The following is a 16,988-nucleotide window of genomic DNA, read 5'->3' on the forward strand; positions in this document are numbered from 1 at the left end:
ATTAATCACCAAATTAATCACCATTTTCACACAAAATCCTCTAAGGGCCGGCCACCTCATTCCCTATATATAGGACCCTATTTCTTCTAAAAAGCTAAGTTCCATACTATTGCAAAACTCCCAAAAACTCTCCAAATACTTTTCTCTCTAAATTCTAACTTTGGCATTAGAGGTTCTTCGGCCAAAGCCCCCCATTCATCGTGGGCTCGTGAGGCTCTTGGCCTTGACCTAAAGTGTTAATTGTTTTGTAGGTGCAATTTTTTCCAAGAAGAAGAAGGCGGAAATTTGCATCCGTAAATTAGTGCTTTCATTGAGAGTTGAGATCCATACTCGTAAAAGACTCTCGCATAAAAAGGTTTTTCTCTATTTTCTAGTCAATTTGAATATTTTTCATACGTTCTTATTATTAGAAATTTTTATTTGCAAAGGTTCTTTGATAAAATGTATAAGAAAAATATAATGGCTAGAAATTTTGAAAATTCCACAAGTGAAAATTCTAATACTCAAGAAATGGGACCGTGACGATCCACGAGGCTAAATGTGGTCATAGATAGAGTGGTACCACCACTACGAGGTTCCACCATGGCCCAAGCCGTGTCATCCAAGCTTACACGAGCCCGAGCCCAAGCCTCGCATTCGCATGCATCACACACTGAGCAGCCTGCTCCCTCCGAGCAGCCCCCCGTGGCCCAGCCTGCTCCCGACGAGTAGCCTACTCCTGTGGTCCAGCCTGCTCTCGCTGAGCAGCTTGCTTCCGCCAAGAAGCTTGCTTCCGCTGAGCAGTCTGCTCTCATGGCCTAGCTTGCTCTCGACCAGTAGCCCACTCCCGTGGCCCAGCCTGCTCTCGCCGAGCAACCCACTCTCGCTGCCTAGTCTGCTCTTGTGGCCCAGCATGCTCCCGCAACCCAGTCTGCTCTTGTGGCTTTCCAAGCAGCCCAAGTCGGCCCAAGATTATCTAGACCATCCAGACCTACCATCGAGCCGGGGGAATTCTCACCATAATTTTCCACGGATTTGACATTTCCCAACTCAAATCTCGCGCCTGGAGTCTACCACCCTTCCACTGCCCAATGAGGCACATTATTTCCAAGCTTTTCCAATCCAAGTGGCGAACAACACTTGTCTCAACAAGTCATAGAGTTAACGAACGCCCTTACAAAACAGACGACTTTAGTGAACCAGCTCTTGCAGTGCACCAAGATGCAACGTGCCCCAGACAAGGTCTCCCGAAGTAGGACAAGGGCAGACGAAGAACCTCTCCAGCAGCATCCCGGCAAGCAGCCACTCGACTAGTTTCGAACCAAGCATTCGGGCAGTGTACACTCCCGACTGGGCCCTCGAGATAACGTATACTCCCATCTTAGCGCGCGGAGAAGCATGCACTTTTGGCCCACGGATGAACATACACTCACGGTTGGGGCCACACTCCGATAATCAACATGAGCAACCTTCTAGGCAAAGTGTTCATTCGCGATAAGGCCCGCAAGGAGCATCCTCTACCTCACATCGGATTAGGCAGTACAGCAGACGGAGATAAGCAATCACTTAATCCAGCTTAAGTTCAACCAGCAGCCTGCGAGTTACTCGCTTTTCTACTAGAAACATACCATATCGACCACAACTGCGACATAGACGAGTCGAACACATGGAAGAGTAGCCTAGACTAGCAGGTCACGACCGGGGGTAGCCGAGGGCTCTGCCACCCCCAACAAAGGCAAATTCAAGAAGAAGTATAAATACTCCTGACCGAGCGATTGCGCGATTTCCTGCGCAACGAAGCTATTAACAAAGCGCTTTGATGAGACATGACCAACATAAGCGAGTCATCTTTCAATGACAAGATCGAGCAGACGGGACTACCCCATATAGATTGTCGGATATAAAGACTTTTTCTGTTCCGACAAACGTAGCAGCTCAACTTAATAGCATGCCGGAGGCAGACGAATACTAGAAAGACACACTAGCCTGACTACGAAGAACCTGGGGCAAACCTTGTTCTCAACACTCCAGAAAATTCCTTTCGCTGCGCACAACTTGGCCCAAGCCAGCCCCATCTCTGATTTCACAACCACGTCAGCCAGTTCCACGGTTTTTGGCAGCCATTGATCTATCACCATGGCTCATAACTGTACCAATCTTGCACCATGGCTCCCAGCCATGCCAATCTTGCCATGTGGCTCATACTAACAAAGCCTAAAAAAGGCACACGATGAAACACCTAATGATGGCACAATAATTATGGGAGCAGCTCACTGCGTTTACACCCTTACGCGAGATCTACAAGCAATTTGAAATCTTAAACAGATCGCTAAATATGACCTCGTAGGCTAATGATTATTTCGGTTGTCCCAGCAGTCCAGAAGGGTCTACTCTCCAGTGCGTGCGAGAGGGTAAACTAATTCCCCGACACCCATATGGGTTTACTATCCAGTGCGAGGATAAACTAATTGCTCTCCAGTGCGAGAGGGTAAATTAATTTCCCGACACCCATATGGGTCTGCTCTCTAGTGCGAGAGGATAAACTAATTGCTCTTCAGTGTGAGAGGGCAAACTAATTCCCCGACACCCATATGGGTTTGCTCTCTAGTGCGAGAAGATAAACTAATTGCTCTCTAGTGCGAGAGGGTAAACTAATTCCCCGACACCAATATGGGTCTGCTCTCCAGTGTGAGAGGATAAACTAATTGCTCTCCAATGCGAGAGGGTAAACTAATTCCCTGACACCCATATGGGTTTGCTCTCTAGTGCAAGAAGGCCACATAGTTCAAAAGATCGAATGCTTGAAGATCAACTAAGCAATAAATGGTTAGGGGGCAGCAGCCACTTTTACACTTAATAGTTCGCTCATCCGACACTTTATCTTCAGCAACTCTGATCTTTGCAGCGTCATCTGTGACTGCTAGATCTATAGCAGTTGAAAAATCAAACTCAAGCAGTTTTCTCATTTTCAGCAGACATCCCAGACGTGGCAGCCCAAACAATTGCCATTCCACGCTACTTCCTTGGCCCATGCCGGATCAATCCTTGGCTTCAATCAAGCCGAGCTGTTCAAGCAATGGCCCCTGCCACATCACCTCCTTGGCTCATGCTAAGCCGACTCCTGGCCCCGACTAGCTGACGTGTCGCACCACCCCGACGACTGCCCCGTGGCAGCACCACCTAAAAAGAAGACAAGAAGAATTAAGTTTTTATTGGTACGGCACGGAGAAGACGAAGAAAGCAACGAAAGACGATCCTTTGCACGGGCAACATATAGAAGATTGCTAGAGGAGGGGGAACAAATATCCTCTAAGCTCTCTCTCTCTCTTGTAGGGTAGAATAAACCACTCTCCAAAGTTGATTTAATAACCCACTTAAGATGGACTTAAATAGGCTTTGAGAGAAATTTATTTTCCTTTCCTAGAAGGATCTAATTTCATATTAAAGAGGGAATTTACATCAAAACAGGAAGCAGTCCTAAATTTCCTAGAGCAAGAAGATTTTTACACCTGCTGCCCTTTCCTACGAGCAGCCTAGCAGGTGTGGGGGCATTTGTGGAGCCAAAAATAATCACAAGGCGACACGTGGATTTTTGGGTGAAGATGACAAATTTACCCTCGAGGCATACCGGGTCTCCTACACGCAAGCAGTGGAGTCCATCAACCAAATCAGAAGTACCCAAAATAGGTAACAAGTTCAAATTTATCTCATCCATCCTCATTCCATAACCTTCAAAACCCTCCATACAAATTAGACTAATTAGGCTAATTAATGGATTAATTCCTAATTAATCCATTAATCACCAAATTAATCACCATTTTCACACAAAATCCTCTAAGGGCCGGCCACCTCATTCCCTATATATAGGACCCTATTTCTTCTAAAAAGAGTTCCATACTATTGCAAAACTCCCAAAAACTCTCCAAATACTTTTCTCTCTAAATTCTAACTTTGGCATCGGAGGTTCTTCGGCCAAAGCCCCCCCATTCATCATGGGCGCGTGAGGCTCTTGGCCTTGACCCAAGGTGTTAATTGTTTTGTAGGTGCAATTTTGTCCAAGAAGAAGAAGGCGAAAATTTGCATCCACAAATTTGATAAGTAAACATCAGCAATTTCTGTACTGACTGAAGCTGTGTTCTGCAATCTTTACCATCGTTTGGTTGCTGAGAAAATTGAAAGCAAGAAAGAGATTGAAGAAAGTACCTTGTGAAGAAAGTACTTTGTGAGCGAACCATATCAGATTGAGGGATTTTTGGACAAAAGGACAATGACGGAGACTACTCCAATTACTCACCGGAAACTTGCCAGAAAAGGCATAGTTTCCGGCGACGGTGGTTCGATCAGAATGGTGAGAAAATGGAAGATGATAACACAGCCTCCACAGGGATGGTATATACAGGTAGAGATCAATGCCCGCCATTTGGTTCGGTCGTAGTCTTGCTAAAACTAATTTTGTTGATTGTTACCTATCCGTTAAAATATTTTTGGTATGAACATGTCAAAAAGTTTTAAAAAAAATCGGTTCGTTTGAAATTGCTTTTAAAACGGTTAAAAATGGTGAAATATGTTACGATTAAGTTCAAAAGCAAAAATTTTAAAGCGTTTCTAACTCTTACATCATTTTTTTGTTTAAGCTTATAAAGATTTTGCTTTAGGGAGAAAATGGGAGAGCACTAAATTAGCTCGTACACTTATTAATAAGAATAAAGTTTTACTAATAAAAATAAAGTTTTCTGCTCTAACTAAAAATAAAATAATTATAAAAAAGGTTATTAATTACTTTGCCCTCAAATTGTAATTTAGTATCCTTTTATACCCTGAAACTGATTTAACGTCTGTTTGACTAAATGGATGAAAAATAGGATAAATTGAGACTAAATGAGATGGAAATGATAGTCTTTTGGGACAAAGTGAGACAAAACCGACTAAATAACAATTTCATGAGGCAAATCAGTTCATAAGATTCATAAATAATAATAAAAAAATCTCTTAGTTTCAAAGTTTTCCCACATGAAACCATCACTCAATCAAATATATTGAACGTTGCTTCATATGCTACCTTGCATGGTGGCTTTTTTCTTTGGGATGCCCTCTGACCCTGAATTTCTTTTTAATATTCTTGTAGAAGATGTAAACATTTTTATTAGGATTTAATAAAGTTTACGCTTTAACAAAAAAAAAAAAAAATATACATTGAACGGTCTATTAGTTGAGAGAGATGAATGAGAGAGGACAAAGAAATTAAAAAACGAGGATAATAGCCTAAAAAAATTGGTAAATGAATATACAAATCTCAAAATATAAACTCATCAAATAACAATAAACAAAAATACACTCTCGTAAAAAGGCGCCTATAGTGATGCGTTGTAGGCCCTAATCTGAAGTGTAATTGAAGTGGGAAGGGGAAAGGAGAAAGTGGAAAACGGTTGGTGTCCCGGTACTTTCACTGCAGTTTACGGACGATGATTTTAATCTTTGTTTAATGAACGGCCTATACAATATTTGAAAAACAAAATTGGTCCCACATTTTTTTGGTAAGGGGCACTTTGATTTAGGTCCAAAAAATTCAATTGTTTTTGAATTGGGTCCAATTTTATTTGATTTTCTATTACACCTGTTTTGCCCCTCGAATTTTTTTTTAATTCTTTAAATTTGAATTTTTAAAATTTGAATCTTCAAATACCTTTATCTACCCGTTTTCTAATAAAAAGACATTATTACAAATCTTATAAGTTTATCAAAAATTAAAAGAAACATTGCCAGAGGTAGATAAAAAATAAAATAAAAAAATTTGTGATGTAGGTAGAATCTATGATAGAGGTAGACTATGAACAAAAACCTATTGTATAGATAGATAATACAAAATAATCTATGATGCAGATAGACTATGAACAAAAACATATTGTATAGGTAGATAACACAATTAATTTGTGATATATAGGTGGATAAACACAATTTGTCACATCCCGGCCCGGGGTCCACTACATCTTGGGCCCGCTCCACCACCATAGTACGATATTGTCCACTTTGGGCCCCGACTACGCCCTCACGGTTTTGTTTCTGGGAACTCACACGAGAACTTCCCAGTGGGTCACCTATCCTGGGATTATTCTCGCGCGAACTTGCTTAACTTCGAAGTTCCTACGGAACCCGAAGCCAATGAGCTCCCAAAAAGCCTTGGTAGGGATGAGAATATACATTTAATGATCACTCCCCTGGGCGATGTGGGATGTTACAATGCACCCTCCTTAGGGGCCCGACGTCTTCGTCGACACACTTCTGGCCAGGGATTAACTCTGATACGAATTTGTCATATCCCGGCCTGGGGTCCACCACATCCCGTCCCGCTCCACCACCGTAGCACAATATTGTCTACTTTGGGCTCCGACTACGCCCTCACAGTTTTGTTTCTGGGAACTCACACGAGAACTTCCAGTGGGTCACCCATCTTGGGATTGTTCTCGCGTGAACTTGCTTAACTTCGAAGTTCCTACGGAACCCGAAGTCAGTGAGCTCCCAAAAGGCCTTGTGCTAGATAGGGATGAGAATATACATTTAAGGATCACTTCCCTGGGCGATGTGGGATGTTACACAATTAATCTTAGATAGATTATCAACAAAATAATAGGTAGATAAATACAATTATTCATGATACATGCACAATATAATATAAAAAGATAAAAAAAAGGACAAGTGATATAGGTAGATAAAAACAAAAAAAAATTGTGCAGAAAAATGATATTGAGGGAGGAAACACTAGAGAAAATGCTAATTCGATAGAACTTCAAAGTTAATATATATATATAAAGGAGAATGAAGCCAAAAAAAAAAAAAAGATGAGATGAAGAACCTAAAACACAAGATTGACTTATACAATATTTTTTTTTAAACCATTCAATGTATATTGATCATCCTTATGAAAGGAGGAGCAGAAGAAGAATATTATGGTAGAAGATTACTGGGCAAAATAACGCAGGAAGATAAAGATATTGTGAGGGAGAAACAAGAAAAGAGAAATGAACGATTTGGGGAAGGAGAAGAAAAAAAGGAGATTTAAATCCCTAATCCTATAATTAAGGATAAGATTAACATTAATCACAAACTTAAAAAAAAACAGTAATTACTTAATTGGTCAATTTAAGGGTAAATTTGGCAAGAGAATACAAATAAGCTTATGTGGACAATGAATCACTGGACCTAACCTAAAAATTAAACAAAATTGGATTATAACTAATAATGGCTCATAAAATTAGACTCATATTAAGTTTCCCCTTTTGGTAAATCTGTTACATTTACGGCATAAAGTTAATTACGGACTGTCATGTGGCATGTCTCTTCCTCATGTATCGAAGAGCGACACTTTTATTGTATCGTCTCACATTTTTGATACTATATTAGTTTCAAAATAATTTTACACGTTATATTATCGTCACAACAACAATGTATATGAGTAATGAAATCCTTCTCCATGCATTGAAAAAAAAAAAAACCATAGCATGCAAGGAATTTATCAGGAAAGCTTCCGTGGAACTTTAATCTCTGTACACTTAATTAATTGGGATGAACTATCAACCAAATTTGTCCAACAAATTAGGAATTCTTTAAATCGTTCTTTTAATTTGTTAACAAGCTAATTAACACATGTGTAAAGTGCAACCATAATCACATGAACACATCTTTAATTACATGTGATTGTTACAAAGGATGAAACAAGAGGAAGTCTTTCCTCAAGCTTAAATCAAGATTTTAGACCGGCCTACTTTGCCGTCGTCGTTTTGCCACTTGAATGTTATTAACTTATTATTTTCTTGGTTTTTGCCGTCGTCGTTGTCGTTTTTCCAAATAATACAAAACCTAACAAGATAGAATCACCAGATTTATAGGAATCCTAAACCAAATCTATTAAGAATTTGCACAATCACATATTAATTACAACAATTCTTTGGTTTATTTAATTAAAAGATCAACATGAATAAAAGTGTACATGAAAAAAAAAATGACGTGCAAAAATCACTTCTCAACCCAAAACTCTAAAATAAATCTTGGATTTCAAGAATGCAGTTGTTTCCTTGCCCATGACGTAATTGCCAAAATGATATACTCAAGTATAGACCTGGTAATTTCTTACACGACTCATTATACGACACAAAAATTACGGGGTTTTGGATTAACACGATAACTAATCGGGTCATTATTAGATCACACGATAATAACCCATTAATAACAGGTCCTTAACAGGTTTACACTTGAGTGATACACATGTAATATGTTTTGACACGATAAGAAAAAAGTTATTTTGATGATTTTAATTTTTTAAACTACCAAAAAAAAACTTACTATAAAATACAATAGATATAATGAATATGTATATATTGTTTATTAATTATTATTCTATATAAATTTTAAAATTTAAAATTTATTTATTTTATAGTATATTTGTCACAACCCGTCCTGAAGATGTGTATTATTTTATTCTCGAGGACGTGAAAGGACGGTTTTATCCTTAGACGTTGAGATTGTAGTGTATGTGTGTGACATATTATGAGACTTAGAGGTTATTTTCTTGGTTGGTTGGTGACCACGTGGAGCTCACACACACAACACTCACCCTCTATCTTCTCTCCCGTGCTTTCTCATCTCTCAGACTCTCTCTCTCTCTTCTCTCTTGTACGGACGACACCCAAATCCCTTTGAAACGTGACAGATCGAGGTACTTAAGCACACCATTGTGTTCGTGAAGCTCAGATGAATCGATTGGTACCATTTTTAGGTAAGGAAACCTTCGATTTCACGTGGAAACCCTAGCTCTGATTTTGTCAATGTTCATGCATACGTGAAATCTTGTGTTTCAGGGAATTTGAAGCTTATAGGAAGCTTAAGGAGGTCCTCACGAGTCTCAGGGTATTTCGTTGGAAGGAAATGGACGTCGGAGGGCTGAGATCGACGTGTATCTAGGTAAGCCGAACTATCGAGCTTTCTTGAGGAAAACCTAGTAAATCTTAAGCCTTGAAAGTTATATAACGTGATTCTACATGTTATTAGCTTCATTTTGGTACCAATTTTGTGGAAAATGGTGAAGAAACGAAGGAGAATAAGCATTTTAAAGTTTTACCCAGAAACAGGCGAAGTCGTCGGCGACCGGCGACTCACCGAAGAAGAAAAGAGTATATTCCGTCAAGGTTGAGGAATATGCTAGTGCCGTCAGTCATCTTTAACAGTTACTGTTGGGTTTTACCTAGTATCAGTGGGTCATTGTGAGGGTAGATGATACCTCTTTCTTCCTTGGGGTAGAAACATATTAGATCCCAGCTAGGCTTTTGACACTTGCCTCCCCCGATGGCCCTATTGGAAGATTTAGATATGGGTGTGCCGCCGCTTATGGAATATATCACATTCACTTGGCGTTGATTACGGTTATCCTTTGAAGGGTGAAGGAGGAATCGATCAATTTTTTCTTCACGCACCAAAGCTTCAATATGATCACGAAGGGTGGTACACTTCTCGCCGTCATGGCCGTTATGCTCGTGGTAGCAGCAAAACATGCCCGTGTTCTTCGTGGGCTTGTAACCTGACTGCCTCGGTATTGGCTTCGGTATTAGGTGTGCTATGCTTAGGTAAATGGCCACGCATGTGGTGTTCAAAGGTGTGTATGTCTCATACCTCGAGGTAGGGCCTGTCCTGACACGTGCTTGGCCCACTGTGTTGACTTCCGGGGGCGGGCATTATCGTGGCGATACCCTTGGTTATCATGATAGTGTCCTTCACTCCTTTTACTAAAATGAGACTGGTGAGGATGTAAATCTTTCCTTTTGCCCTGAGATTTATATGTCTGTTGATTTGGCGAAGTATTAAGTAAGGCAGGGGGTGGCACCGCTGCCGTTTGGAAAGTCGATGTCTTCTCATTTGGTTGGATCTGGCTTCCACTCCCTACTTGCTGATAAGAGGTGGTTGTGGGGGGTTTCCTTTGATATGTCTTTGCCTCAGCGGAGGCATGGTTGTAAGCCTGTGCCATCACTTCAGAGTAAGTTTTCCAAGTGTTGGCATTGATCATGTACTTGAAGAAACAATCACGTAGGCATGTCGTGAAGGTTTTAAGGGCAGTTTTGTCGTCTGCATCGGCACAACTGGAATACTTATGGCTGAAGCAGCCAGCATACATACGTATTGACTCGTCTGGCTTTTGGCGAATAATGTACAAGTCATCCGCAGAGTGCAAGCGATCGGTCTGGAAAATGTGTTGAGAAACAATCAGTTTCCTCAATTTATCAAATGAGTCTACCATCTTAGGTGGAAGATGGCAATACTAGTTTAGAGCTTCGCCAGAGAGGGTGGAGGGGAAGAGAAGACATCGCTCTTCGTCGGTGTGTATTTGGTATGTTATTGTTGACTCAAAGAGATTAAGGTGTTCAATCGGGTCCTCATTTCCAGTATAGAGTTGCAAGCCAAGCTTATGCTTTATCTTTGCTTGGAAGAGGGTGTCGAGGAACCTCCTTGTACGAGGGCCAGGCCTAGGTTGGTTCCTTAAGAAGCTGTAGGATAAGAAGGTTCTAAGTGGAGTCGTGTACTACTGGAGTTTTTTTTCGTAAATTTCCATCTCCTCTTGGAAGTAGGAAGGTTTGATTAAGAGCATGTGATTTTTCCCTGGACTCGCCGTACTGATGTCCAAGGTATGTCTGTCGAAACATCTCTGAGTCCCCTATACCTTCGTGTTTCTCTAGGACTTGTTGCCCCTTCCCCAAATTGGTAGCCGGTCTGGGATATGGGAAGGGACCGAGTCTTTCAGAGACCCTTGGGTCATTGATCTTCGAGCTTACATGGATGGGATTGTCTCGATGTTGCTTTAGGAAGTCTCGACAGTCGCGAAAGATGGCTTTCGATCCTTCCACTCATTCTGTAAGGAGGTGCCTTCCTCCATTCCTCCTGCTTCGGGTCGAAGCAGCTGGGTTGAAAGAAGTCTCATGTTGGTCGCCATTTCGATGAGTAGCTCGCTCCTCAACAGGAATACCCAGGTCGAGGGCAAATGACCCTCCGTGTTGGGGGGCACCCAGTTGATGGTTGACTTCTACAAGGGTGATGAGCTCATGTGTTTTAGTATATCTACCCTCGAGGAGCATCTCGAAGACCTTCTCATACTGTTCTTGGAGGATCTCATTCTTCATCGCTATCTTGTTGTTCTGAGCCTCCAGCTCATCGACTTTAGCCTGAAGAGCAAACTTCTTTTGTTCCTTCTTTCGTTGCTTCGCACCAGGTGCAAGATGGGTGTCATTCTATATGCTGTGGCTTCCTTCGCTCCCCATGTTGGAAAGGGATGCCTGGTTAAAAGAGAGTATACGAATATTGGAAACCAGCTTAACAAAGCTGAAGAGAGTGGGAATAAGTGTCGTTCCCACAGACGGCGTCAAATGTTGATCCACGAAATCAGTGGGGATTTATAACAGAAAATGTTAAGTTTGTGACCTTCACTAGATTGCTCCGGTCACTAGTGTGGATAAGTATGTAAATGGATAGAGATAGGGAAGCAAACACAAGATGTACGTGGTTCACCCAGATTGGCTACGTCCACGGAGTAGAGGAGTTCTCATTAATTGTGAAGGGTTTACACAAGTACATAGGTTCAAGCTCTCCTTTAGTGAGTACAAGTGAATGATTTAGTACAAATGACATTAGGCAATATTGTGGGAGAATGATCTCCTTTTATAGAAGAGAGTTTCTAGCTTTGTTTTGATATTGACACGTGTCGTGTTGTGATTGGCTTCTGATGTTGACACATGTCGCGCTATGATTGGCTTCTGATGTCGACACGTGTCGCGCTGTGATTGGCCACCTGGTTGGAGGGAAACTCTTATGGGTCCTTGACGGTATAACGCTGACCGGTGCTCAGTAGTTTCGAGATTGGTCAAGTATGGTACAAACAAGCTTAATTGAGAGTTAGATTTAACTTATTTCTCCAACTTTTATGCTTTACATGTGGTTAGGTTTTCCTAATTGAAACCCTAAAATCAAGATGAAAGGTTGAACAAAGAGCTATCCATTTTGGTTAATTCCTCATGGTGGTGACCATATCAATTTGGTGGGTGTCTAAGATCCTTTGTCAAATGAACACCAAAGACCTAAATTCAATTAAAGCACACAATGCATGGCCGCCTAACAACCTAACGGCTGCGATCGACTCCTTTTACGTGCACGTCCATGATTTTCCCAAAATGTAAGGGACGTTTGCTTCTCAAACGAAAAAATGTGATTAGATAACTCACCATGTGGGTTGGGTTATGAATAGGAGTCAAGAAGAATTCATGGCCTTAGCAACTGGTGTTGGATTTAGTGGCATCATATATGAATGTTTCACAACTAATCTTTAGTAGTTATACACACATAAGTTTTGTGTGCGACTCAGACCAAAACTATATAACATAAGTTTTGTCTTGCGACTCAGACCAAAACTCTATTGACATGAAGTAAACAAACACCTAAATATAAAAGCCTTTTTATACACACACTTTCAGAACCAACCTAGATGGTGAGAGTTAAGTAGCCGAAAGCATCACTAGCTTGTACTCTAACCCAAGCAGCATGGGACACGTGGAATCCCGTGTGAATCAGCAAAGGACCACCTTGTAAGGCTAAATGCTCTGGGGTGACCTAACGGAGCCAAGATTTCTTGTGAGGAGAGGCCTTTCTTCACAAATGTAAAAACAAAAAACAAATGGTGGATAATTATTACAAAGTTAATAACCAAAACATCGTAATTACATATTCCTAGATAATGATGTGTTTGAAAGTGCTTTAAAAATGACTGAAGACGCTTTTAATGAAAGTGCTTTTAGAATCTTCACCAAAAAAAAAAAAAAGAAGTGCTTTTAGAATCAATCCTTAGTTAAATGCAAGTGAATCTTAAAAAGGAACTTAAGTACTTTTTGTAAGAACTACATAATTAGTGATTCTTCCAAAATTCACTTTACAGTGCTTTTGGAACACAAAAAAACTTTTCCAAAAAGCGCTTTTAGTTATTTTAAAAGCATATCCAAACATGTACAATATTAATCGTTGCATGATAATCTTGTCATTTATACTCTTAATTTTAATAGGGAGAATCAACAAAAAATTCTAAACACTAACACATAAATAAGAGGTAAGATAGAAGATAAACAATAAAAAGTTATATACAACAAGATAGATTTTACAAATCTTATAGTTGTCGAATTAATTTGAATTTTGGTATTTGACTATATATATGAATTTGAATTTTGGTATTTGACTATATATATGAATTTGAAAAATGAGAAGAAGAATAGCTTTCTTGTCACATCCCGACTCGGGTCCCAACCACATTCCGGGCTTGACTTCATCGTAGCATGATATTATCCGCTTTGGGCCCCGACCACGCCCTCACGATTTTGTTTCTGGGAACTCACACGAGAACTTCCCAGTGGGTCACCCATCCTGGGATTGTTCTTGCGCGAACTTGCTTAACTTCGAAGTTCCTACGGAACCCGAAGGTAGTGAGCTCTCAAAAGACCTCGTGCTAGGTAGGGATGAGAATATGCATTTAAGGATCACTCCCCTAGGCTATGTGAGATGTTACACAATTAATCTCAGATAGATTATCAACAAAATAATAGGTAGATAAATACAATTATTCATGATACATGCACAATATAATATAAAAATATATAAAAAAGAAAAAAGAAAAGAGGGACAAGTGATATAGGTAGACAAAAAAAAAAAAAAAAAAATCATGAAGAAAAATGATATTGAGGGAGGAAACACTAGAGAAAATGCTGATTCGATAGAAGTTCAAAGTTAATATATATATATATATATATATATATACAACAACAACAACAAAGCCTTTTCCCACTAAGTGGGGTCGGCTATATGAATCCTAGAACGCCATTGCGCTCGGTTTTGTGTCATGTCCTCCGTTAGATCCAAGTACTCTAAGTCTTTTCTTAGGGTCTCTTCCAAAGTTTTCCTAGGTCTTCCTCTACCCCTTTGGCCCTGAACCTCTGTCCTGTAGTCATATATTCGAACCGGAGCGTCAGTAGGCCTTTTTTGCACATGTCCAAACCACCGTAACCGAGTTTCTCTCCTCTTTCCTTCAATTTCGGCTACTCCTACTTTACCTCGGATATCCTCATTCCTAATCTTATCCTTTCTCGTGTGCCCACACATCCAACGAAGCATCCTCATCCTCATCTCCACTACACCTACGTGTTGATGCTTCACCGCCCAACATTCTGTGCCATACAGCATAGCCGGCCTTATTGCCGTCCTATAAAATTTTCCCTTGAGCTTCAGTGGCCTACGACGGTCACACAACACGCCGGATGCACTCTTCCACTTCATCCATCCAGCTTGTATTCTATGGGTGAGATCTCCATCAAATTCTCCGTTCTTTGGCAAGATAGATCCTAAGTAGCGAAAACAGTCACTCTTTGGTATTTCCTGATCTCCGATCCTCACCCCTAACTCATTTTGGCCTCTGTTTGCACTGAACTTGCACTCCATATATTCTGTCTTTGATCGGCTTAGGAGAAGACCTTTAGATTCCAACACTTCTCTCCAAAGGTTAAGCTTCGCGTTTACCCCTTCCTGCGTTTCATCTATCAACACTATATCGTTTGCGAAAAGCATACACCAAAGAATATCATCTTAAATATAAAGTTTGTGATCTTCGCTAGATTGCTTCGGTCATTAGTGTGGATAAGTATGTAAATGGATAGAGACAGGAAGCAAACATAAGATGTACGTGGTTCACCCAGATTGGCTACGTCCACGGAGTAAAGGAGTTCTCATTAATTGTGAAGGGTTTACACAATACATAGGTTCAAACTCTCCTTTAGTGAGTACAAGTGAATGATTTAGTACAAATGACATTAGGAAATATTGTGGGAGAATGATCTCGTAATCACGAAACTTTTAAGTACCGAAGTGTGGTATTGTCTTCACTTGCCTTATCTGTCTCATAGGTAGATGTGGCATCTTCTTTGGAAGTACTCTTCCTCCAGGGGTGGTATCTTTAACTGGTGGAGATGCACAAGGTAATGTATCAATTTCACTTGACGCTTACTTGTAGTTTTAGGCTTGGTCAAGCGCGATACAAACCATGTAGTAGAAGTCCCCCAAGTCGCCGAGCTAGGGGATCTGCTGAAAGAGGTGACAGACAAGGTAAGCAATCAGAGCTCCAAGAAATCAGTCCCAGATCAGAAGTTTGATTTTGAGTTCCGGCTGATTGTTATCCTTCTCCTTATCTTGCAGGCAGCATGAAGGATACAACAACAATAACAACAACAACAAAGCCTTTTCCCACTAAGTGGGGTCGGCTATATGAATCCTAGAACGCCATTGCGCTCGGTTTTGTGTCATGTCCTCCGTTAGATCCAAGTACTCTAAGTCTTTTCTTAGAGTCTCTTCCAAAGTTTTCCTAGGTCTTCCTCTACCCCTTCGGCCCTGAACCTCTGTCCCGTAGTCACATCTTCGAACCGGAGCGTCAGTCGGCCTTCTTTGCACATGTCCAAATCACCGGAGCTGATTTTCTCTCATCTTTCCTACAATTTCGGCTACTCCTACTTTACCTCGGATATCCTCATTCCCAATCTTATCCTTTCTCGTGTGCCCACACATCCCACGAAGCATCCTCATCTCCGCTACACCCATTTTGTGTACGTGTTGATGCTTCACCGCCCAACATTCTGTGCCATACAACATCGTTGGCCTTATTACCGTCCTATAAAATTTTCCCTTGAGCTTCAGTGGCCTACGACGGTCACACAACACGCCGGATGCACTCTTACACTTCATCCATCCAGCTCGTATTCTATGGTTGAGATCTCCATCTAATTCTCCGTTCTCTTGCAAGATAGATCCTAGGTAGCGAAAACGGTCGCTTTTTGTGATCTTCGCTAGATTGCTCCGGTCATTAGTGTGGATAAGTATATAAATGGATAGAGATAGGAAAGCAAACACAAGATGTACGTGGTTCACCCAGATTGGCTACGTCCACAGAATATAAGAGTTCTCATTAATTGTGAAGGGTTTACACAAGTACATAGGTTCAAGCTCTCCTTTAGTGAGTACAAGTGAATGATTTAGTACAAATGACATTAGGAAATATTGTGGGAGAATGATCTCGTAATCACGAAACTTCTAAATATCGGAGTGTGGTGTTGTCTTGACTTGCCTTATCTGTCTCATAGGTAGATGTGGCATCTTCTCTGGAAGTACTCTTCCTCCATCCAGGGGTGGTATCTTTAACTGGTGGAGATGCACAAGGTAATGTATCAATTTCACTTGAAGCTTACTTGTAGTTTCAGGCTTGGTCAAGCGCGATACAAACCATGTAGTAGGAGTCCCCCAAGTCGCCGAGCTAGGGGGTCTGCTGAAAGAGGTGACAGACAAGGTAAGTAATTAGAGCTCCGACTGATTGTTCACCTTCTCCCCATCTTGTAGCAGCATGAAGGATAAAGAGAAGAAAAATGAGAAGAGATGATATGATATACTTTTGCTTTTGAAGAAGTAACTTTCCACATGCTTATTCTTGAACTGAGCTGGAGGGTTTTCTGGTTTCCTCCAGAGTATAAGGCCGACTGAAGAATTTGAGGGTCAAAACAAGTCCATCAAATCTAGAGTACGTTCCACCCTGCTGATATGTGATACTTTTGCTTTTGACAGAGTAATGGATGTATCGGCACGTGTGCTGTTACGCTTGTCTCCACATGCTTCCTTGTATCCTTCGCACTTGCCCTATCTGTTCCTCAAGCAGATGCGAAATCTTCCCTGGAAACATAAGATGTTGAAGATGAGTACTCGAGAGCAATGCCAGGTAAGTAATCAGGTAAGGGGTTCCAGGCAGTCAGTTCCTGGCTGGAAGCTTGATTCCAAGTGCTGACTGATTGCTCTCTTTCTCCTTGTCTTGTAGGTAAAAACAAGGCCAAAGGAAAAGACAGGGAAAAAGCATGATATGGGATACTCTTGCTTTTAACCCTGATGATATGAGATATTCTTGCTCT

The 16,988-nt window shown here is 40.9% G+C and overlaps 1 protein-coding gene across 1 annotated transcript in view; it reads right to left on the bottom strand.

Moving 5' to 3' along the window:
- LOC126602265 (uncharacterized) overlaps positions 1-16,988 on the bottom strand; it is a 91,064-nt gene that overhangs the window by 45,274 nt on the left and 28,802 nt on the right. The window lies entirely within an intron of this gene.

The sequence above is a fragment of the Malus sylvestris genome, chromosome 15 (assembly GCF_916048215.2).
Source record: "Malus sylvestris chromosome 15, drMalSylv7.2, whole genome shotgun sequence".
NCBI lineage: Eukaryota > Viridiplantae > Streptophyta > Magnoliopsida > Rosales > Rosaceae > Malus > Malus sylvestris.